The sequence below is a fragment of the Ovis aries genome, chromosome 1 (genome assembly GCF_016772045.2).
Source record: "Ovis aries strain OAR_USU_Benz2616 breed Rambouillet chromosome 1, ARS-UI_Ramb_v3.0, whole genome shotgun sequence".
In the NCBI taxonomy this organism is placed as follows: domain Eukaryota; kingdom Metazoa; phylum Chordata; class Mammalia; order Artiodactyla; family Bovidae; genus Ovis; species Ovis aries.
Window position 1 is genome coordinate 16647174 of NC_056054.1, and position 24728 is coordinate 16671901.

The 24728-nt window shown below is 45.2% G+C and overlaps 1 long non-coding RNA gene and 1 pseudogene across 1 annotated transcript; one reads left to right on the top strand and one right to left on the bottom strand.

Moving 5' to 3' along the window:
- Positions 1 to 10251: 10251 nt before the first annotated feature.
- LOC101104188 (nucleophosmin-like) lies at positions 10252 to 11221 on the top strand (annotated as a pseudogene).
- A 316-nt stretch (positions 11222 to 11537) lies between these two features.
- On the bottom strand, positions 11538 to 18872 carry LOC121817307 (uncharacterized). Its single transcript, XR_006057170.2, has 3 exons — positions 18646 to 18872; positions 16215 to 16291; positions 11538 to 12983 (listed from the first exon to the last, which is right to left on the bottom strand). It is a non-coding gene; the product is annotated as an uncharacterized LOC121817307 (long non-coding RNA).
- Positions 18873 to 24728: the final 5856 nt, after the last annotated feature.

The window sequence follows — 24728 nt, forward strand, 5'->3', positions numbered from 1 at the left end:
ACAGACTAATTTTAATGTCTCTAGTTTTTCTTTCTGTCGTCAGCAAGAGGATTGACCCTCTATTACCAGAGGTGAACACTCTCCCTCAATAAATATTTATTCAATGAGACACTGAATAAATTTAATGGTCTTCATTCTTGGCCTTTTTGCAATATTTAAATATGATGGGAGGAATGAAAACGCTGCAGTTTTCAAAGGTGCCTGCAGCTGTTTCTGCATTCTAGTGGTGGCAGCAAAATTCATCTTTGGAAAAAGACTGTTCTTTTGTTTGGGAAAATGTTTTAATAAGCCTCTTGAGTATGCAAAGGTGAGGCCCAGAAATTAACCTGGAAGGAAAGGTCAAGACAAGGAAGAGATAACTGCACTGCCAGCAAACGAAAAATATTCCTGGATGCAGAATTTATAATGATGCAAACTAAATATTTCCTTTCTTGGGTGCGAATAAATGGGGATTTGGGGCCCTGGAACTTGGAGAAGGAGGGTTCTGGGTTTAACAGACTCTGCAGTAGGAATGGCTTAGCAGGTAAAGAATCTGCCTGCAATGCAGGAGACACCAGAGCCTCACATTAGGTCCCTGGGTCCGGACCATACCCTGATCCCCTGGAGGAAGAAATGGCAGCCCACTCCAGTATCCTTGCCTGGAAAATTCCATGGATCAAGGACTGAGCACAAGGCACAAAGGAAGAGCTTTAGATGCCTCGGTGAGGGCACAGCCAGTCCTGAGCTATAATGCCTCGCTGTTACATCCATAGCCTTGCTTTGTTATTTCTGCAGCCTCCTGTCTGCAACCGTGAGGGAACTGACTGGTCCACAACTGAGACAGCCTCGTGTGTAGCAGTATCTCAGTAGAGGAATGTACCCCCACATTCCACAAGCCCAAAACAGCAGTTCAGAGCTGGCAGCTGCAAATGGCGCCTAAGTTACAAGCCTCGGTCATCAACAATTCTGGTCACTACCGACCCCACCGTGCAGTATCCAATTGCTCTCCTAATCCTGGTCATTTTACTCCTTAAATAGCTCTTAAATCTTTTGCTCCTTTCTAGCCCATGGCTCCTGCCCTTCAGGCCTCACCAATCTAACCTAGACAATTGCAGTAGCCTTAAGCTAGCCTCCAGGTCTTTCTGCCCTTGTTCATCATCACAGCTACCAAGGTGATTTTTCCAAAGACCCAGATCTAGTTGCAAACTCTCTTATGCAGAATGCTTTGCTATAGGGTCAGGTTTCAGTTCCAAAATCAGGCAGACAAAGCTCTCCACCACTCAGGCCCAGCATATGTGCCAATCAAGTCTATTGGGCTTCCCTCCACCTCTGTGTCACATGGTGACGCGGTGTGGTGAGAAGAGTACAGACTCAGAGCCAGCCTTCCAGGCTTTGAATCCCAGCCCTGCTGCCAATAAACACTGGTCCTGCGTAAGTGACTCGGTCTCACCTGTACCTAAGGCTGTTGCGGGGATGAAGTGAGCCAATAAACCTAAAATCTAACAACAGTGTGAGGATGGGGCTACGTAAGTCATAAGTGTGAACTGGTGTTTTCATCATTACAGTTATTTCCAAACTCTCCAGCTTATCGTTGCTCTATGTTTTTCCCTGCCGGCCGCCCCACCCCAATGTCCTTTCTGTTTAATGTTCCTGACAAATTCCTATCCAGCCATGGATGTGGAGAAAAGGGAATTCTCATGAACATTTTTTGGGAATGTAAACTGATGCCTTCACTATAGAGAACAGTATGGAAATTCCTTTAAAAAATTACTCTATGATCCAATTGTCTCGATTCTGGGAATTTATCCAGACTATGACAACACTGATTTGAAAAACAAATATATATGCCCCTAGCCATAAAAACTTTTTTTCGCTCTCCTCTTTCACTTTCATCAAGAGGCTTTTTAGCTCCTCTTCACTTTCTGCCATAAGGGTGGTGTCATCTGCATATCTAAGGTTATTGATATTTCTCCCAGCAATCTTGATTCCAGCTTGTGTTTCTTCCAGTCCAGCGTTTCTCATGATGTACTCTGCATAGAAGTTAAATAAGCAGGGTGACAATATACAGCCTTGACGTACTCCTTTTCCTATTTGGAACCAGTCTGTTGTTCCATGTCCAGTTCTAACTGTTGCTTCCTGACCTGCATACAGATTTCTCAAGAGGCAGGTTAGGTGGTCTGGTATTCCCATCTCTTTCAGAATTTTCCACAGTTTATTGTGATCCACACAGTCAAAGGCTTTGGCATAGTCAATAAAGCAGAAATAGATGTTTTTCTGGAACTCTCTTGCTTTTTCCATGATCCAGCGGATGTTGGAAATTTGATCTCTGGTTCCTCTGCCTTTTCTAAAACTAGCTTGAACATCAGGGAGTTCACGGTTCACGTATTGCTGAATCCTGGCTTGGAGAATTTTGAGCATTACTTTACTAGCATGTGAGATGAGTGCAGTTGTGCGGTAGTTTGAGCATTCTTTGGCATTGCCTTTCTTTGGAATTGGAATGAAAACTGACCTTTTCCAGTCCTGTGGCCACTGCTGAGTTTTCCAAATTTGCTGGCATCTTGAGTGCAGCACTTTCACAGCATCATCTTTCAGGATTTGAAGCATGTCAACTGGACTTCCATCACCTCCACTAGCTTTGTTCGTAGTGATGCTTTCTAAGGCCCACTTGACTTCACATTCCAAGATGTCTGGCTCTAGATGAGTGATCACATCATCATGATTATCTGGGTTGTGAAGATCTTTTTTGTACAGTTCTTCCGTGTATTCTTGCCACCTCTTCTTAATATCTTCTGCTTCTGTTAGGTCCAGACCATTTCTGTCCTTTATCGAGCCCATCTTTGTATGAAATGTTCCCTTGGTATCTCTGATTTTCTTGAAGAGATCTCTAGTCTTTCCCATTCTGTTCTTTTCCTCTAGTTCTTTGCATTGATCGCTGAAGAAGGCTTTCTTATCTCTTCTTGCTATTCTTTGGAACTCTGCATTCAGATGCTTATATCTTTCCTTTTCTCCTTTGCTTTTCGCCTCTCTTCTTTTCACAGCTATTTGTAAGGCCTCCCCAGACAGCCATTTTGCTTTTTTGCATTTCTTTTCCATGGGGATGGTCTTGATCCCTGTCTCGTGTACAATGTCACGAACCTCATTCCATAGTTTATCAGGCACTCTATCTATCAGATCTAGGCCCTTAAATCTATTTCTCACTTCCACTGTATAATCATATGGGATTTGATTTAGGTCATACCTGAATAGTCTAGTGGTTTTCCCTACTTTCTTCAATTTAAATCTGAATTTGGTAATAAGGAATTCATGATCTGAGCCACAGTCAGCTCCCTGTCTTGTTTTTGTTGACTGTACAGAGTTTCTCCATCTTTGGCTGCAAAGAATATAATCAATCTGATTTCGGTGTTGACCATCTGGTGATGTCCATGTGTAGAGTCTTCTCTTGTGTTGTTGGATGAGGGTGTTTGCTATGACCAGTGCATTTTCTTGGCAAAACTCTATTAGTCTTTGCCCTGCTTCATTCCGCATTCCAAGGCCAAATTTGCCTGTTACTCCAGGTGTTTCTTGACTTCCTACTTTTGCCTTCCAGTCCCCTAGAATGAAAAGGACATCTTTTTTTGGGTGTTAGTTCTAAAAGTTCTTGTAGGTCTTCATAGAACCGTTCAACTTCAGCTTCTTCAGCATTACTGGTTGGGGCATAGGCTTGGATAACTGTGATATTGAATGGTTTGCCTTGGAGACGAACAGAGATCATTCTGTTGTTTTTGAGATTGCATCCAAGGACTGCATTTTGGACTCTTGTTGACCATGATGGCTACTCCATTTCTTCTGAGGGATTCCTGCCCACAGTAGTAGATATAACAGTCATCTGAGTTAAATTCACCCATTCCAGTCCATTTTAGTTCGCTGATTCCTAGAATGTCAACGTTCACCCTTGCCATCTCTTGTTTGACCACTTCCAATTTGCCTTGATTTGTGGACCTGACATTCCAGGTTCCTATGCAATATTGCTCTTCACAGCATCGGACCTTGCTTCTATCACCAGTCACATCCACAGCTGGGTATTGTTTTTTCTTTGGCTCCATCCCTTCATTCTTTCTGGAGTTATTTCTCCACTGATCTCCAGTAGCATATTGGGCACCTAATGACCTGGGGAGTTTCTCTTTTGGTATCCTATTATTTTGCCTCTTGGGGTTCTCAAGGCAAGAATACTGAAGTGGCTTGCCATTCCCTTCTCCAGTGGACCACGCTCTGTCAGACCTCTCCACCATGACCTGCCCATCTTGGGTTGCCCTGCAGGCATGGCTTGGAATCAAGATTGCCAGGAGAAATATCAATAACCTCAGATATGCAGATGACACCACCCTTATGGCAGAAAGTGAAGAGGAGCTAAAAAGCCTCTTGATGAAGGTGAAAGAGGAGAGCAAAAAAGTTGGCTTAAAGCTCAACATTCAGAAAATGAAGATCATGGCATCCGGTCCCATCACTTCATGGGAAATAGATAGGGAAACAGAGGAAACAGTGTCAGACTTTATTTTTGGGGGCTCCCAAATCACTGCAGATGGTGATTGCAGCCATGAAATTAAAAGACGCTTACTCCTTGGGAGAAAAGTTATGACCAACCTAGATAGCATATTCAAATGCAGACATTACTTTGCCGACTAAGGTCCGACTAGTCAAGGCTATGGTTTTTCCTGTGGTCATGTGTGGATGTGAGAGTTGGACTGTGAAGAAGGCTGAGCGCCGAAGAATTGATGCTTTTGAACTGTGGTGTTGGTGAAGACTCTTGAGAGTCGCTTAGACTGCAAGGAGATCCACCAGTCCATTCTGAAGGAGATCAATCCTGGTATTTCTTTGGAAGGAATGATACTAAAGCTGAAGCTCCAGTACTTTGGCCACCTCATGAGAAAAGTTGACTCATTGGAAAAGACTCTGATGCTGGGAGGGATTGGGGGCAGAAGGAGAAGGGAACAACAGAGGATGAGATGGCTGGATGGCATTACGGACTTGATGGACGTGAGTCTGAGTGAACTCCGGGAGATGGTGATGGACAGGGAGGCCTGGCGTGCTGCAATTCATAGGGTTGCAAAGGGTCGGACACAACTGAGCGACTGAACTGAACTGAGCCATAAAAAAGGCTGAGCACCGAAGAATTGATGCTTTCGAATCGTGGTGCTGGAAAAGACTCTTGAGAATCCCTTGGACAGCAAGGAGATCAAACCAGTCCGTCTTGAAAGAAATCAGTCCTGAATGTTCACTGGAAAGACTGATGCTGAAGCTGAAGCTCCAATACTTTGGCTACCTGATGCAAAGAGCTGACTCGTTGGAAAAGACCCTGATGCTGGGACAGAGTGAAGGCAAAAGCAGAAGGGGGCGGCAGAGGATGAGATGGTTAGATGGCATCACTAACTCAATGGACATGAATCTGAGCAATCTCTGGGAGATATTGGTGGACAGAGGAGCCTGGCATGCTGCAGTCCATGGGGCCACAACTTAGCAACTGAACAGCAACAACAAGGACAAATGAAAACATTGACTTGAAAAAATACGTGTACCCTTAGGTTCCTTGAGGCGTTGTTTACAATCGCCAAGACACGAATGCAGCCTAAGTGACCGTAAAGAAATGAGTGAGCAAAGGTGATGAGGCCTATGTGCGCACTGGCATTCACGCCTCATTTGAAATCACATTTCTCTGCTCACATGTCTCTCTCTCAGGTTATAAGCTGTAAGTGAAGAGCTTTCTCCCATCTTGTCCTCTCTGTTTCCCTAATGCCTGGCACACAGTAGATGTGCAATAAACATTTCTCAAGTTACTGTCCATCTCCCATCCAAAATTGTAGGATGCTCAACATAGGACGATGTCTCAATTATCTTTATGTTCCTCAGCTCTTTACCCAGCATTGGATATCATCTTCCATCCCCATCAACACTTTTCAGCTGACCCTGTGAGAGCCCCAGATCTCCAGCCAGTCTCTGAATAATTCTGAACTTGGACATTGATTCTTGCCTGGTGAAAGTGAAAGTGAAAGTGAATGTCACTCAGTCGTGTCCAGCTCTTTGCAACCCCATGGACTATACAATCCATGGAATTCTTCAGGCCAGAATATTGGAAGTGGTAGCTTTTCCCTTCTCCACAGGATCTTCCCAACCCAGGGATCGAACCCAGGTCTCCCACACTGCAGGCAGATTCTTTACCAGCTGAGCCACAAGGGAAGCCCTCTTGTCTGGTCACTGCTTGACCTGTCATCCGCTCTTGCTGTGGAAAAGCCCTCTTGTCCTTTGCTGATAGCTTGCAGCCACAGCCAGAGAACTCAGAGAGTGTTCTGAGGATTGGCAGGAGAGGAAAATGGGCAGCTTTTGTTGTGACCCTAGTTTCCACAGAATATCAACATATATATGATTTATTCATACTGGGTCTGGGTTAGCAAGAGTCTAGAGAATTCAGTGGGGGTATGGAAACAGAGCCAAATGGTCATTGTCCACAGAACCCTTCATTTCAAAGGAAAACATCCACTTTAATAGAAGATAAAACAAAGCAGCTGGCCAACTTTATAAAGTTGAATGTTTCTTATTTCATTATACATTTGAGTTAAAATACTGTGCATGATCTCAAAAGGATGGTCAAGGATATCTGTTCCCAACACATCTTCTCGGTCCTATTGGAAATGAAGAAAGAGATAAGTTCAGTAGACGCTGAAAATAATAACTGCTTTGTCCTGCCAAATGGCCTGACAGTAACGTAAATCAACCCCATCCCTGAGCTTGTGGAATGCACACAAGCCCACCCAATCCCAGAAGATAGCTTATTGTTGGTGAGCGGAATCCATCTGTATGTTCTAACATGTAAGATTCAGAGGACAGATTACCTTGGCTTTTTTGCCCCCTTTTCCAGTTTTTACTCTATTTTTTTAAATTGAGATAACATTGGTTTATAAGATTCCATAAATTTCATATGTATATTTCTATTTCTGTATACCCTGCAGCGCGCTGACCACCGAAAAGTTAGTTTCCATCCTTCATCATAGAGTTGATCCCCTTTATCCATTTTACCCTCCACCTCTGCCCCTTCCCCTCTGGTAACCACTGCTCTCTGTATTTACCTGGATTGGCTTGTTTGTTTATTGTTTGTTTTTTATATTCCATATATAAGTGAAATCATATAGTATTTGTCTCTTTCCGACTTATTTCACTTAGGATAATATCCTCAGTGCCCATTTATGATGTTACAAATGACACGGTTTCATCTTTTTATAGCTGAGTAGTATTCCATTGTATACACATGCCACATCTATTCATTTCTTTATAGGCACTTAGGTTGCTTCCATAGGTTGGCTATTGTAAACAAGCCTCAGTGAACCTAGGAGTACATAAATCTCTTCAAATCAGTGTTGTCATAGTCTGGAAAAATTCCCCACAGCAGGACAGCTGGATCATATACTAGTTCTATTAATTTTTTTTAGAATTTCCATAGTGTTCTCCATAGTGGCGGCACCAATTTACATTTCCACCAACTGTGCATGAGAATTCTCTTTTCTCCACATCCTCTCCAACACTTGTTATTTCTTGCTCTTTTGATGACAGCCATTCTAACGGGCTTGAGGTGATATTTCATTGTGGTTTTGATTTGCATTTCCCTAATAACTAGTGACGTTAAACATCTTTTCATGTGCTTGTTGGCCATCTGTATGTCTTCTTTGGAAAAGTATATATTCAGCTCCTCTGCTTATGTTGTCATTATAAATGGGATTGTTTTCTTAATTTTTCTTTCTGCTAGCTCATTGTTAGCCTATAGAAACAACAGATTTTTACATGCTGATCTTGTACTTTGCAACTTTACTATTTCATTTATTATTTCTAATAGTTTTTTTTTTGTGGACTTGAGAGTTTTCTGGCCTTCCTTGATGGCTCAGATGGTAAAAATCTGCCTGCAATGCACAAGACTCAGTTTTGATCCCTGGGTCAGGAAGACCCCCTGGAGAAGGGAATGTATCCCACTCCAGTATTCTTTTTTTAAATTAGTTTATTTAATTGGAGGCTAATTGCTTTACAATATTGTAGCAGTTTTCACCATACATTGACATGAATCAGTCACGGGTGTACATGTGTCCCCCATCCTGAACCTCTCCCCACCTCCTTCCCCACCCCATCCCTCAGGGTGGTCCCAGTGCACCAGCTTTGAGTGCCCTGTTTCATGTATTGACCTTCGACTGGTCATCTGTTTCACATATGCTAATATACATGTTTCAGTGCTATTGCCTCAAATCATCACACCCTCATCTTCTCCCACAGAGTCCAAAAGTCTGTTCTTTACATCTGTGTCTCTTTTTGCTATCTCGCATATAGGTTGTCTTTACCATCTTTCTAAATTCCGTATATATGCATTAATATACTGTACTGGTGTTTTTCTTTCTGACTAGCTTCACTCTGTATATTCTTGCCTGGAGAATCCATGGACGGAGGAGCCTGGTGGACTACAGTCCACAAGGTTGCAGAGATCTGTTCACAACTGAGTGACTAACACTTTCACTACTAGAGTTTTCCATATATAAAATCATGCCATCCACAAATGGTGACAGTTTTATTTCTTCTTTACCAGTCTGGATGCCTTTTATTTATTTTTCTTGCCCAGTTGCTCTGGCTAGGACTACCGTGACTCTTCTTAAAACCAATAGCTCTTAATATTTCAAATGTCTCTTACCTGAATAAAAACTGGATTACAGAGAATTCCAGTGTTTTGAAGAGTTGTTTGTTGAACAGTAGCCAACACCAACAGAGAGGAGAGCTTGCTGCTCACAAGAGCTTAAAGGACTTAACAATTTTAAGTGGTCACTCCATTCCTGGGTCTTGTCTGCTGTTGTGGACACTCTTGCCTGGGCACCAGCCCCAAGGTAGCACTTAGTAAACCAAATCACAAGACCCCAGAATGTGGTACAGAATATCAATCTGTTTCCCGAGGAGACTGTTCTTCCTAGTCATTGACCATGACTACCCAGAGGTTCTGAAATGCAGGCCTCATGGAAAGAAGTTGACTCAAGTAAAGGTGGTTCAGTCCAAATTGAGGAGATAATTTAGGATCCCCTCACACTTTGGCAGCACCGTCTTTGGCATCTCCGAGTAAGTCTCTCCATATTTCTTTATCTCTAAGCCTGGCCACTCCATGATATCTCCGCTCCCTTTAGCTTAGACTCTTCCCAAGATGCACACACGTGAAACAAGGAGGTCCAGGAGGAGAACCCGGGTGTCTGGGGACAGGGTGGGAAGGGCACTTTTCTCTCGTAAACCTTTTATTTAACTTCTGGAACTTTGTGCCATGTGAATATATAACACACTCAAAGAAAAAAAATATATAGTTATAAAAAGAATACCCACACCCTTGACCTTGGGAGCAGTTCTCAGAAAGGCACAAGCCCCAGCCAGGCGCTGCATTTCCCAGCATTTCCCAGAGTCCAGGAGAGAGGCACGCTGGCCGTCTCAGGATGGCCACTCGCCGGGGTCATCCTTGTGACCACACACCCACCATGCAGAGTCCTGCTGGAGTAGGACGCTGGCCCTGGGGGTGTCCTTGGGACAATGTTGGGGCACCTCAATCCAGCCTCCCAGCACTTTCCAGCACACCAACATTGTCTTCTTTAAAATAAGAAAAGACAAATAAAGAATTTTTATTCAATAAGATTTCTCTGATTGCATAGTGGATAAGACTCTGCCTGCCAATGCAGGGGAACATGGGTTCAATCCCTAGTTCAGGAAGATCCCACGTGCTGAGAAACAGCTAAGCTCGTGCACCACAGCTACTAAAGCCTGAGTGCCTGGAGCCTGTGCTCCGCAACAGGAGAGGCCGCCACAGGGAAACCCACTGAAGGCTCAGTGCAGCCAAAACTGAGTAAATGAATAATGAAAATAATAAATCAATGGAAAGAATTTGTTATTAAAAAAAATAAGGGTTGGGGAGGATGGGTATGAAGAAATTGGGATCTTTGTTGAAGACTTTTGGTGGGAATGTAAAATGGTAGAGCCACTATGGAAAGTGGTATGGAGCATCCTCAAAATATTAAAAATAGATCTACCAGGTAACCCAGCAATCCCTCTTCTGGGATTGAGCTGAAATAAGGATCTTGAAGAGGTATCTGAACTCCTGCATATATTGCAGCCTTATTCACAACAGCCAATAAATGGAAATAACTCAAATAGGCAACAGCAGATGAATGGATATGAAAGCTGTGGAATATTCATACAATGGAATATCATTCATACAATGGAATATTAAAAACAGAAGGAGCCCTGGTGTGATTCCGTCCCGCGCGGCTGCTGGTTCGAACAGTAGTCGTTTAATTCCGTCTGGCTTCTCTCTCACATAAGCACGTGCCGACAACCCATGGAGGATTCAGTGGACATGGACATGAGCCCCCTTGAGGCCCCAGAACTATCTTTTCAGTTGTGAACTAAAGGCTCACAGAGATTATCACTTCAAGGTGGATAATGATGAAAATGAGCACCAGTTATCTTTGAGAACGGTCAGTTTAGGGGCTGGAGCAGAGGATGAGTTACACATTGTTGAAGCAGAGGCGATGAATTTTGAAGGCAGTCCAATTAAAGTGACGCTGGCGACTTTGAAAATGTCTGTACAGCCAACGGTTTCTCTTGGGGGCTTTGAAATTACACCACCTGTAGTCTTATGGTTGAAGCGAGGTTCAGGGCCTGTACACGTCAGTGGACAGCACTTAGTAGCCGTGGAGGGGGATACAGAGTCAGAAGAAGAGGAAGAGGAGGTGAAACCAAGTATATCTGGAAAGCGTTCTGCCCCTGGCAGTGGTAGCAAGGTTCCCCAGAAAAAAGTAAAGCTTGCTGCTGATGAAGATGACGATGACGATGACGATGACAATGACGATGATGACGATGAGGAAGGTGAAGAAAAAGCTCCCGAGAAGAAATCTGTACGAGATACTCCAGCCAAAAATGCACAAAAATCGAACCAAAATGGAAAAGACTCAAAACCGTCAACACCAAGATCAAAAGGTCAAGAATCCTTCAAAAAACAGGAAAAAAAGCACCTAAGACACCGAAAGGACCTAGCTCTGTAGAAGACATTAAAGTGAAAATGCAAGCAAGTATAGAAAAAGGTGGTTCCCTTCCCAAAGTGGAAGCCAAGTTTATCCACTATGTGAAGAATGGTTTCCGGATGACCGTCCAGGAGGCTATTCAAGATGTCTGGCAGTGGAGAAAGTCTCTTTAAGAAAATAGTTTAAACAGTGTGTTAAAATTTTTCCATCTTATTTGATTTCTGTAACAGTTGATATTTGGCTGTCCTTTTTATAATGCAGAGTGAGAACTTTCCCTACCATGTCTGATAAATGTTGTCCACATTCCACTGCCAAGAATGTGTTGTCCAAAATGCCTGTTTAGTTTTCAAAGACGGAACCCCGCCCTTTGCTTGGTTTTAAGTATGTATGGAATGTTATGATAGGAATAGTAGTAGTGGTGGTCAGACGGATGGAAATGGTGGGGAGACAAAAATACACATGTGAAATAAACTCAGTATTTTAATTAAAAAAAAGACCCGAAGATCCTTCTCTTTTCAATAACACTGAAGACATAAGAGAAATAAGTCAGTCAGAGAAAGACAAATACTGCATGATTCCTTTCATATGAGGCATCTATATAGTCAGATGTATAGAAGTATACACTATAATGGTGGTACCCAGAGATGGAGGAGGAAATAGGACAAAGTGTGTAAAGCTAGTTATACAAGATGGATAAGTCCCAGAGATGTGCTTTAAAACACGTGCCCAGAGTTAACAATGAAGTATCATGCACTCAAGGTAAAAAAGAATGTGTCTGTATCACAATGTACTGAAGAAATCCTGAGCTGGTAGAGAGGGCTATCTGCCCAACGCTTTGGGAGGAATCAACACGAAGAAAATGCATGGTGGAATGGTTAGGAGTTTTGGAGTCAGAGATATCTGGAACTGAATGTTGACCTAATCAATTGCTGAAAATGAAAGTGAAAGTCGCTCAGTCATGTCCTACTCTTTGCAACCCCGTGGACTATACAGTCCATGGAATTCTCCAGGCCAGAATGCTGGAGTGGGTAAGCCGTTCCCTTCTCCAGGGGATCTTCTCAACTCAGGGTTCGAACCTAGGTCTCCCGCATTGCAGGCAGATTCTTTACCAGGTAAGCCACCCGGGAAGCCCAAGAATACTGTAGTGGGTAGTCTATCCCTTCTCCAGCAGATCTTCCTGACCCAGGAATCAAACCAGGGTTTCCTGCATTGGAGGAGGAGCTACCAGCTAGACACAGGATTTGGGCAAATGACTGGCCTTTCTAGAATCTCAGATTTTAAATTACAAGTTGGGGCTGATAGTGGTCCCTATCCACTGGAATGTTAGCTCCATGAGGGCAAGGACCTGTCTCTCTTGTTACTGCTTTATCTCAGGAGTTGGTCAATGCCTGGCCAAGGAGGTACGCAGAACCTAATTTTGCAATGAATGATGAATATCGCATAGGGTTGTCATCAGGATTAAACAGGAAAATGCATGTCAAGTGCCTAGCAGAGCATTTGACCCTTGTTGACTGTGAAACAAATGTTGCCTTTTATCAGCATTATTGATTGGGGTAGTAACTTGTCAAAATTATTTTGTTTTCTTTTTTTCACTTCTTGTTATTGAAATCTAACCTGTGTACATAAAACACAACATTATTTGAATTATTGGGCAGCACCCCCACTCCACTTCTGTTTGTCTAAGGACACCTCTGCCACCTGATCCATCCTGCAACATACTGTTTCCAAGCATCTGTGCTGTGGCCACACCTTAGGTTAACTGGCTCAGTTAGATGGTGGTCTGTTGGTTTCATTTCTCCGACCTAGAAACTGAAGTCAAAAAGCCTCATTCCCTGCAGGTACCTACAACAGCCTATTGGAGCATCCAGGAGTGGGTATATGTCAACGCAGACACTTCAACGTCAAGAGCACATTTTAGCTCTGAGGCCTTCTGTGGTTTCTGAGGGCTGCCTGCAAATGAAGCCACAAAGTTAATGGTTTTCTCATCTCCTCTCTTAAATGGGGATCCTGCCTTTCCTAATGATGGTGCCAAGAGCAACTAGACCATAAAATACCAGACAGGGATGAGCTAGGATGTGGTCTTTAGAGTTACTTCCTCATTCATTTGGTGGCCTCCCAGGTGGCTCAGCGGTGAAGAGGCAGGAGACGCAGGAGATGCTATTTGGATCCCTGGGTAGGGAAGATCCCCTGAAGGAGGAAATGGCAACCCACTCCAGTACGCTGACCTGGATGATCCCATGGACAGAGGAGCCTGGTGGGCTACAGTCCATGAGGGTCACAAAGAACTGGAGGCAACTGAGCGCACACCCATGCTCATTCATTCATTCATTTCTCATTGCTCACCACTTTGCTCAGTGTGATCACTGAGTTGCATGACGACACTAGAGCCGTAAATAGTTATAGGCCCCACCTTGTAGAATTAATGATCCGGTCAGCTAAATAGATACTGGGTTAATAATTACAGATATAAAAGTGTTCTGGAAGGGGAAGTCTGGAGTTCTCTGGAAGTATATAAAAGGAGGAGCTAGCTTCATGGAGCAGGGCAAGGCTTTCCTGAAAGGTCAAAGTTGTCCAACAGAGACTAGAGTGTGGGAGGCCAGGGGAGGCTGCTCTTGGACAACTTTTTTTTTTTTAATGGTTGAATTTTTTTTCTTTTCTTCTCTTTCCTTTCTTTTTTTTTTTTTGACTGCATTGCATTTGCCTTAGCTGTGGCACTCAGGCTTTTCCTTGCCACATGTGGGATCTTTAGACTTGGTATGCCAACTCTTAGTTTCAGCATGCGGGATCTAGTTCCCTGACCAGGGATCAAACCTCGGTCCCCTGCACTGGGAGTGTGGAGTCGTAGCCACCGGACCACCAAGGAAGTCTCTCAGGCACCTTTCTAAGAACCAAAACCCACTGTCACTGAACCACATTGGCACCGCACCATGAAAATGCAAGACTTTTCTGGGTACCTTGAAGCTCCCAATGCTGTGAGCCTGGACAGCTGGAAGTCCTGACCTTGAGGGGAAGCCAGGACAGTCACATCTACAGTCCACCCGCCTTGCCTGCCTCAGCACTAGAAGGATGTTCCACAGTCCTACGTGGTCAACACTTCCCTCTCAGCAGACCCTCGTTCTTCCTACTTCACAGTGTGTCTTCCAAGCTTTGGCTCCTGAGAGGAAGTATTTAGCTTCAGATGTTCCAAGAACTTGCCTCCTCCCAGGACTTCCCTGGTGGTCCAGTGGCTAAGACTCTACGTTCCCAGTGCAGGAGGCCCAGGTTTGGTTCCTGGTCAGGGAACTAGATCCCACATGCTGCAGCTAAAAAAGATCCCGCATTCTGCAATGAAGATCGAAGATCCTGAGCGCCGTAACTAAGACCCGGCATAGTCAAATAAACAATTTATTTCAAAAATTAATATATTTTTTTAAAATACGTCCTCTTTCCAAACTGTGCCTTTCTAGACTAGAGTTGACAAACTTTTTTCTCTAAAGGACCAGACGGTAAATATTTCAGACTTCCCAGTCCTCATCACTCTGCTCTGCTGCTGTAGCGCCGATCAGCCATAGGCAGTTTGTACACAAATGAGCACGGCTGTGCTCCAATAAAACTTGACTGAAAACAACCGCCAGATTTGGTTCAAAGGCTGTAGTGTGCTGACTGCTGCCCTAGACTATTGTCTGTCTGTGGATTTAGAAAGTCTAGTTTGAAATTTACAGCTTGCGAGGACTTCTTTTCCTAGGTAGCATTCCTCCTCCTCTCTCCTGGGGCAATGAACTTGGTCTCCTGGCTCAGCTTTAAGGGCAGTGAGACAGCAAAGAGTAAATTACTAAGAAGGGAAAATATATCAGGAGGTTTTACAAAGCATTTTCCTGCAACATAGTAAAGCCTTTTAAAAAAGTCTTTATAGCAAATAGAATGAAATCCTATCTGACTTGATTCATTGTTATACAAGCTTGGACAGCTTGGAACTAATCTCCTCACTTCTATTCTTGCCTCTTTTCAACCCATTCTCCACTCTCTTGCCAGAGCGTCTTTGAAAAACACAAATCTGATCATGTCGCTCCCTTGCTTAAAGCTCTACAATAGCTCCCCATTGCTCTCAGGATAAAGGCTCTGCAGGACGACTGAGCTCCTCCCCAGCTGCAGCCCGGTTCTTCCTTGTCACCAAGCCCAGCGTGCCTGCAGGGCGTGAACCTGCTGGTCTAAGCCAATCACGGCAACCCTACACCAGTGACTTGGGCGGATTTGTGACACAGTTCCACTAAGACTGAAGGAGAGGCGTGTCGGGGATTTTGGGAAAACCTCCAACCTAAGAGAGAGCATGTGAAAGAAAACTATGTTTTCCTCTACTCTCAGAACACTTCTGACATCAAATCTGTGGGGGTTTCCATACCAAGCAATGGGCACTGATTGGATCCCCTACATCTTAACTCAATTCTGATCCTAAATGCTGGGGATTAGTGCAGACCTCACAGGTTAAGGGCTCAGGCCCACAAAACCACACCCCACTTCTGACTCAGTTTCAATCTCCCTGTACTTCTAACCCTGCTGATAAGTGCTCAGTCATATTCCAACTCTTTGCAACCCCAGGGACTATAGCTCACAAGGCTCCTCTGTCCATAGGATTTTTCCAGGCAAGAATACTGGAGTGGGTTGCCATTTCCTTCTCCAGGGGAGCTTTCCAACCCAGGGATAGAACCCAGGTCTCTTGCATCTGCTGCATTGTAGGCAGATTCTTTACCATCTGAACCACCAGGGAAGCCAACTATAAATCAGGAGTTCCCACAACTCCCTCCATCAGGATCAATAATTTTCTAGACCATCTCACAGAACTCAGAGAAACATTTACTCATGTTCATTGTTTATTAACAAGGATATTGCAAAGGATACGGATGAACAGCCAGATGAAGATGTTCAAAGGACAGTAAATGTGGAATTGAAGAGGAGCTCCCGTGCCCTCCCTGAGTACACCACCCTCCCAACCACCTCCATCAACCCAGAAGCTCTCCAAACTCCATAGTTTAGGTATGCTGATGGAGGCTTCACCATGTAGGTATAATCAATGACTAATTCAACCTGCAGTCCCCCAGCCTCCTTAGAACTTGGGAGATAGGGCTGAAAATTCTAAGCTTCGCATCATGACTTGATCTTTCTGGTGACTTCTGAAGTTATCAAGGGACTCTCAGTCATCCTCACCTTAGCGTCCAAAGAGACACTCATCACGCTGGAGATTCCAAGGGTATTTGACGGTCTTACGTCAAGAATCAGGGTCTCTGTATGCAAGACAGGAAAAAAGACACAGCTGTGTATAACGGACTTTTGGACTCAGAGGGAGAGGGAGAGGGTGGGATGATTTGGGAGAATGGCATTCTAACATGTATACTATCATGTAAGAATTGAATCGCCAGTCTATGTCTGACACAAGATACAGCATGCTTGGGGCTGGTGCATGGGGATGACCCACAGAGATGTTATGGGGAGGGAGGTGGGAGGGGGGTTCATGTTTGGGAACACATGTAAGAATTAAAGATTTTAAAATTAAAAAAAAAAAATAAAAAAAAAATAATTAAAAAAATAAAAAATAAAATAAATATCAGCCAGAGGTTAAAAAAAAAAAGAATCAGGGTCAAAGAGCAAATATTAGAATAAAAGATGCTCCTAGTCTCCCATCACTCAGGAGATTACCAGGGTTTTAGGTGCTTTGTACTAGGAATCAGAGACAGAGATAAATATATCTCTTACTACATCACAGCAAGCAAGGAGAAGGTTTGTCCATAGCCCCTTCCTTTCTACTTGGTAAACTGTCATACTGGGGACGTGATGCCTGGAGCTTCAGAAACACACTGGATCATACCACCCCTAGGCTCTACCTTAAAGAGAATGAAGTTGATCTAGAATCCCCTGGGATTCCTGAAGGGCCCAGCGCCCAAACTTTAACCCAGAGTGAGCTAAGTTCTTAAGAAAGCTGGACCAAATTCAGCTCTTAACTGTGTCGGGAGCAGGAAGATGGATGGCCGAGCCCAAGTCTTCCTGGGTCTTGGCTGCAGGAGCCTCTCTTCCCTGCCTCACTGCACACAGCAAGCGCACCCTCCTCCTAGGAGACAAGTTGAATGGATTGTCATCAAAGCTGTCCACTGATGACAGATCAGGCCCGTGACCCAGCACTGTTCAGAAACTTCAGGTTGAATTAAAATGTAGAGCTGCAGAAGACCTTGGTTTTATTTACCCAGATGGCTTTTCAAGATTTTGAGCTCCTCTGTATACCTGTCACGCCGCCAAAGCTGCTATAAACCTTTGGGTAATTTGCAGCATATCCTAGACCAGTCTTGGCTCCCAGGGGTCACCCTCCAAGGAGGCACTGCTGGGTTCTTGGAAGGTGGTCAAAGAACTCAACAATCAAGGACTTTCCCAAATATGTGCATAAAGTTGTGAAAGCTGTACTTTCTCCCCGCCTTGGCCCAGCCGCTGGGACTCTCCAATGGGCAGGAGCCAAGGGAAGCTCACTTTTCTTTTCCTTCCTGCTGGGGTAGCACCTCGTGTTCAGACTAACTTTAAAAGGAAGCAACACTGGGAAAAGATACAAGGGATCCTGCTACTGGGGAGAAGTTGGAATCGTGGCCCTGAACGACATCCTCTCCCTGTGTCCCTTGACAGCCTCTCAACTCCTTTCTTCACATTCTCTGGGCCTTCATGTGTCAAGATCCAGGAACAGAAGGCAAAAATTCCAACAGCTGAGATTTCCTCCTAACAGAGGAAAAAGGCTCAAGGGAAAGAAAAACATAAAAATACAAGACATGGAAATTCCCTAGCAGTCCAGTGTTTGAGACTCTGAGCTCTCACTGCTGAGGGCACCAGTTCCATCCCTGATAGGGAAACTAAGACCTCAAAAGCCTTGCAGCCGCTGTATATACATAGATGGCGTATTTGTACTCACACCCAGAACAAAGAAAGGCAAGATTTCTAAGGTAGTTTTCCCAGCTCAGGAAGTTAATGTTGAAAAACTCCGAGTGATTATTGTGTGTCCAGCCCAGTTCTACTGTGTTTTTCTCATGATAACTTACTTAATCGCCACAGCAACCCTATGAGGTAAGTGCTCTTAGCATCATCATCCCATGTTCCAGATGTGGCAACTGAGGCACTGAGCATTTGCGTTCCCTGCCGGTGATTCCCGAGCAAGTGAATGACAGGGTTCAGATCTGGACCCAGCAGTCCCTGTCCGGAGCCTTCTGTGACTTCTTCAGAGTGGAGATAAAACATCAAAGATGAAGTGAACTTTTTAAAAAGCAAATCAGATGGTGTCACCCCACTGCTTAAAATCCTTTCCGTGGTTTCCCACTGCCCTAAGCATGAAGACCAGCTCCTCAACCAGCCCACAAAGTCCAGCCCTGGGCTCCGCCACCCTGGCTGCTGGCCGGGTCTCAGCACAGCGCTCCCTCCCTCCACAGTGCACCTTGGTGCTGGCTGTTTCCTCTGCGTGCATTTCCTCTTCCTCCTTCTCCTGCCCCTCTTTTTCCCTCCCACTCCCCCTCACTCTCCTGCTTTTCCTCCTTCTCTTCCCTTCCTCTTCCCTCAGATCTGCTACCCTCACTGCCTCGGGTGAGCCTTTCCTGACCCCTGAGCATCTCACCTGCCATGTCGCTTTCTGCATCAGTGCCTCTTCACGCGACTGAGTGGCTCTTTGATTGACGTTTGTCGCTTCTCCACACTGGGGATCCCTGGTGGCTCAGTGGGAAAGAATCTGCCTGCCAGTGCAGGGGATGCGGGTTCGATCCTTGAGCAGCGAAGATCCACTGAAGAAGGAAACGGCAACACACTCCAGTATTCCTGCCTGGACAGAGGAGCCTGGTGGGCTGCAGTCCCTGGGGATGCAAAAGAGTTGGACTCAACTTAGTGACTAAACAGCTCCTCCACGCTAACACTGTCTAATAGGAATGGTAGGAGGAGCATGGGTTGTTTCAGATTTCCTAGAGACACGTTTTAAAAAGTACAAAGGAACTGCTGAAGTTAATTTTAATAATACATTTTATTTTTCCCAATATGTCCAAAATATTATCGTTTGAACATGTAAGCAGCACAAAAATGAGTGAGATGTTACCTCATTTTCATCCTGCTCATGCTACTGCACTAAGCTGCATTAGTCGTGTCCAGCTCGGTGTGACCCTATGGATTGCAGCCTGCCAGGCTCCTCTATCTATGGGATTCTCCAGGCAGGAATACTGGAGCAGGTTCCCATGCCCTCCTCCAGCGGATCTTCCTGACCCAGGGATCAAACTCGTGTCTCTTATGTCTCCTGCATTGGCAGGCAGGTTCTTTTCCACTAGCGCCCCCTGAGAAAGCCCTAAATCTTAAAAATTCAGCCTGTGTTTCACGGGTGCAGCACATCTCAAACTGGCCACATTCGAGTATTCAAACCACATGTGTGTGGCTTGTGACCAGTGCATTGGACAGTGCAAATCTAGTCCAATCTCCCGCCCTCAGGGAGGGCAAGTGTGGCCATTTCGCAGGTGTATAACTGAGATCCAAAATGGCTAGTCCTGTGGCTCTCAGCAGGGGTGATTTCTCCCCCAGGGGACAGCCAGGGACAGTTTTGATTGTCATGACTTTCCCAGGGTGGGATGTTAAGGTGGAGGCCAGGCGTGTTGCCAAATATTCCACAAGGCACAGGGCAGCAGCTCACAATAAAGAACAATTCAGCCAAAGACACCGGTAGCGCCCAGGGTGAGGTGAAGGACTCTGCGACACGTGCACGCATTATTCACTGATCATCCCCTCATTCCCTCCGGAGACTGTTCCTCCTGCTGTCTACACTCACAGCTGTGCCTGTTTGAGATTCACAGCCTCCATCCCTGGTTAGCCAGCCTTTATCCAACAGTCCAGCAGGTCCTTCCCAACAGACTGCCAAACCAGGAGAGGAGGGGCTTTCACACCTGTATCATGGGAGGAGGTAGGGAGCCAAGTTGCATTTGCCTTGGGTTTGTGCACACACACACACGCACACACACGCACACCAAGACACTGGAGCTGGGATTCAGCAGTGATTTCCATTGCAAACCATCTCTGAGCATCTTTTAAAATCTTCACTTGAGTCTGTGAAAGGAGAACGAGAGCACCAGGCCGTGAACAGATGCACCGTCCCTCCCTTTCCTGGTCTGCCTGCCGAGCCTGCCTCCTCAGGAGACAGCTGGAATATGCGTGAGACAGATGCTTGAGCATCCCCAGGGCTGTTTCAAAAGGATGAGCCTGCAGCCTGGGGCAGAGACGACTCCAGGGCCCTGCCCTCCTCGCCTCACTCAGCTCTGAGCTGGTAGGCTGGTGCTGCCGACCGAGAGCATCCTGAAAACATACCGATCCTTCCTCCCCCTCCCATTGTTCCAGGAGGAAGTTTAAGGAACACAGCTCCACAGCGATAGCAGTGAGCCAAGGGGAAAGGTGCCGGGTTCAATGGAAGTACCAGCCCTAAAAGAGCCAAAACCACGCATTTGGAAAGTGGAAAGCTGGAAATTTGACGGGATCTCCCCAAGCTTTCCCCATGTGAGCTCTAAGCAGCCATCCCCACCCCATGCCCCTTAGATGGACACTGGCTGGCATAGGCTCTGATCAGGTCCTGAGAGAACAAAGTGAAAGTGCCTAGTACAGGGCCTGCGCTTCACTGGAGATTTAATGTAAAAAAAAAATAAATAACTCCCCAGGGAATTCCCTGGTGGTCCAGTGGTTAAGACTTCATGCTCCCAACGCAAGGAGGCACAGGTTTGATCCCTGAGCAGGGATCAAACTAAGATCCCCACATGCCTTGCAGGCACGGCCAAAAAAATTTTTAATTAAAAATTTTTTAAAAAAAAGGAATTTCTTAAAAGCATCAGACCCTGAGTTGAGTCAGTCAAGGTATCTAGTAACTCTTCAAGCCCTTATTCATCACAGTTAAATCTCACTTTCAACAGTTTTATTGAGGTCTAAAGTGAAAGTCGCTCAGTCGTGTCTGATTCTTTGTGATCCCACAGACTATACAGTCCATGAAATTCTCCAGGCCAGAATACTGGAGTGGGTAGCCTTTCCCTCCTCCAGGGGTTCTTCCCAACCCAGGGATTGAACACAGGTCTCCCACATTGCAGGCGGAGTCTTTATCAGCTAAGCCACCAGGGAAAACTTATTGAAGTATAATTAACATTAAAGCCTGAAGATAGCTCAAGCTTAGAATTGGGTAGGTTTTGACAAATATATACACCTGTGAAACCACCCCAGACTTGAGATGGCAAATATGTCCTCCTCTAAAGTTTCCTCTTTATGATGAAATCCTCTCACCTGAGGAGGGCCAAGCGGCTGACCTAGTGACCCCCAAACTTCCTTCCTTCTTGAGCCTGTGGGAATATGTCTTCCTAGCTTGGGAATCCATCCCTCTCTCCCTTCACCCCCAGGCAACCACTTGCCTGCTTCCTATCATTATGGATTCATTTGTATTCCCTGTAAGTCAATTCAGTCGTGTCTGACTCTGTGCGACCCCGTAGACGGCAGCCCACCAGACTCCACCGTCCCTGGGATTCTCCAGGCAAGAACACTGGAGTGGGTTGCCATTTCCTTCCCCAATGCACGAAAGTGAAAAGTGAAAGTGAAGTCGTTTAGTCATGTCCGACTCTTAGCGACCCCATGGACTGCGGCCCACCAGGCTCCTCCGTCCATGGGATTCTCCAGGCAAGAGTACTGGAGTGGGGTGCCATGGCCTTCTCCCTGGAACTATATAAATGGGACTTTAGAGATCTACTTGTTTTTTTCACCAGGCTTCTTTCACTCAGCCTAACTATTCTGAGATTCACCCACACTGAACAGCGTTTGCGGGAGAGTATGCCATAGCGTGCGTGCGCCGAAGTCGGTGATCCATCACTCGATGAGCTGTTGCAGCTAGAGCTGCTGTGAGCATCAAGATACAAGTCTTCCCATAGACTTGCCCTTCCCTTTCTCTTGGACAAATACCTAGGTGTAGTTATCTAGCAGCGGCTGGAATCATAAGGTAGGTGTGAACTTTACTCTTTGAGAAATTGACAAACTGTTTTCCAAAGGGATTGTACCATTTCACACTTCCACCAGCAGTATTTGAGAGTTCCAGTTGCTCCACAACCTTGCCAACATATAGTGTAGTTGGCCTTTTAAATTCTAGCTATCCTAAGGGGGTGTAAAGTAATATCTCAGGGTGGTCCTAATTTGCACTAACACCATGCCAACTGATGTTAAACATGCTTTTCATGTGCTTACTTGCCATTTGTTTATCTTCTTTGGTGAAGTATTTGTTCGAATCTTTTGTTCATTGTAAAATATTGAGCTGTATTCTTAGTATGGCCTTTCACAAGTTGTTTCTTTAATCCAGATTCAAATATTTTAACACATATAGGATTTGCAAATATTTTCTCCCAGTCTGTTACATGTCTTTCCATTCTCTTAACAGTGTCTTTCAAAGGATAAGAGTTCTTAATTTGTAATTTAAAAAAACACTCACTTTACTGTGAGGTGGTCTCACAGATATTGGGGAAATCATTAAGACTGTTTTGCTAGGGAATTCCCTGGCAGTCCAGTGGTTAAGATTCCCGGCTTTCAACACAGAGGGCACAGGTTTAATCCCTGGTTGGGGAACTGAGATTCCACATACTGTGTGGCACAGCCAGAAAAAATATTTTTTAAACATAATAGAGTTTTAAAAAGACTGCTCTGGTAGATGTTAAGAATGGGTTCTCCATCTCAAACCAAACCACCCTCCTGTTGAGCAGCCTATAGCGTTATGGAACCTCCTCAGAGATTTCCAGGACAGACCTCTCTGTGCCTCAATTTCCTTATCTATGAAATGAAGATAATAATAATACTCACTTCGTGAAGCTGACATAGGAATTAAATGACTTAATATAGCTAGAACTCTTACAACAGTGTCTGGCACCTAGTCTGTGCCAAACAAATGTTATCAAGATTATTACTTCATGCTAAGGATTTCCATGAAGGCCAAAGACACCACTTTGGGCAAAATACCTGAACAATTCTGGTTGTTTTGGTAAATATTCATCTCTGTGATGAGATGGCTGGATGGCATCACTGACTTGATGGACGTGAATCTGAGTGAACTCCGGGAGTTGGTGATGGACAGGGAGGCCTGGCGTGCTGCGATTCATGGGGACGCAAAGAGTCGGACAAAACTGAGCAACTGAACTGAACTGAACTGAACTGTGCCAGTCTTGGACTAAATGCATTACTCATTCACCCATCATAACAACTCAGAGGAGAAGATACAATTTGTTATTCCCATTTTACACAGGAGGACCAAGACTGGTTAGGGAACAAATAAGCTAAAATTCAAACTTAGATCTGTTGGGCCTCGAACCTGTGCTATCAACCAAAGGATTCCTCGCCTAGGAGTAGAGCAGGCTGTTTCTAAAGTCATGTGGGTCTTCCACCACTGACCTTGCTTACAGGACAGCAAACTAGCTCCAGAACCGTTTCAGGGCGGGGAGCCTGCCCCTGTGGGTGCTCCTTCCAGACATGGCTCCTTTCTAGAGCAGAAATGGCATAGCTTGAAGGGGCACTTGGATACAAGTCAGACATAGGTCCATAGGCTCAAGAAGGAAGGAAATTTGGGGGTCCCCAGGTCAGCCACTTGGCCCTGCTCAGGTGAGAGAAAGGCCCCAGCCTCCCAGGAGGCCTTCCACTCCTCCAGCTTCAACTGTTAGACACCTTGCCTGCCTCCCTGCAACCTCCTCACACAGGGAAGGCCCTCAAGCAATGTTTCTGGAATAATGGGTGTCAATGAGCAGGGTTTCTAGTGCAGCATCTGCCCAACCTTTTCAACAAGACACGTGGCATATAGAGGATACCACGCCTGCCCCACGTGGCACTCTGGAGTTGGGCCCTCACTCTACCAGTTCCTGCTGTACCAGCTTGGCACCTGGCTCTATCTCCCAGAGCCTCAGCTTATCCATCTCTAAAGTGGGAGTGGGGCTTCCCAGGTGGCTCAGCAGTAAAGAATCCACCTGCAATGCAGGAAACGTGGATTCAATCCCTGAGTCAGGAAGATTCCCTGGAGGAAGGCATGGCAACTCACTCCAGTGTTCTTGCCTGAAGAATCCCATGGAGAGAGGAGCCTGGTGGGCTACAGTCCACGGGGTCGCAAAGAGTCAGACACAGCTGAGACTAAACAACAGCAAAGTGGGAGTGACCCCTCACAGAGGCGTTGAGAGGATTAAAGGACTCACCACTGCCTGCACAGAGTAAGTGCCCAGACCCCCGCTGACAGACGATATGATGACGACAATTTCCAGAAAGAGTCCAACATCCAGATTTGCTGCCAAGTCTTCTTCCAAATCATGATGGAAGAGGAACTGGGGCAATGCATGTTTCAGTAACATGGTGCATTTTTAAACAAACAGGTCAAAAGATGTATCGAAGAACACTGCCCCTTCAAGTGTACCACCTCGGACTAGTGTGTTAATCAACGATGCTTGAAAACTTTAGGCAACACTGTCATTCGTGGGAAGGAAGGCAGGGACCAAGCTAGGGTGCCACTGAGGTCCAAATAAGCTGTAGTGAAACACGATGAGAATGGTGCTGATTTCAGCCATATGGGACTAAGAGCCAAGTCTGGATTTGAATGGTTGCTTCTTCTTTTTTCAATGTATTTTATTGAAGTATACAAAGTTGTGTTAATTTCTGCTGTATGGCAAAGTGAGTCTATTATACAAA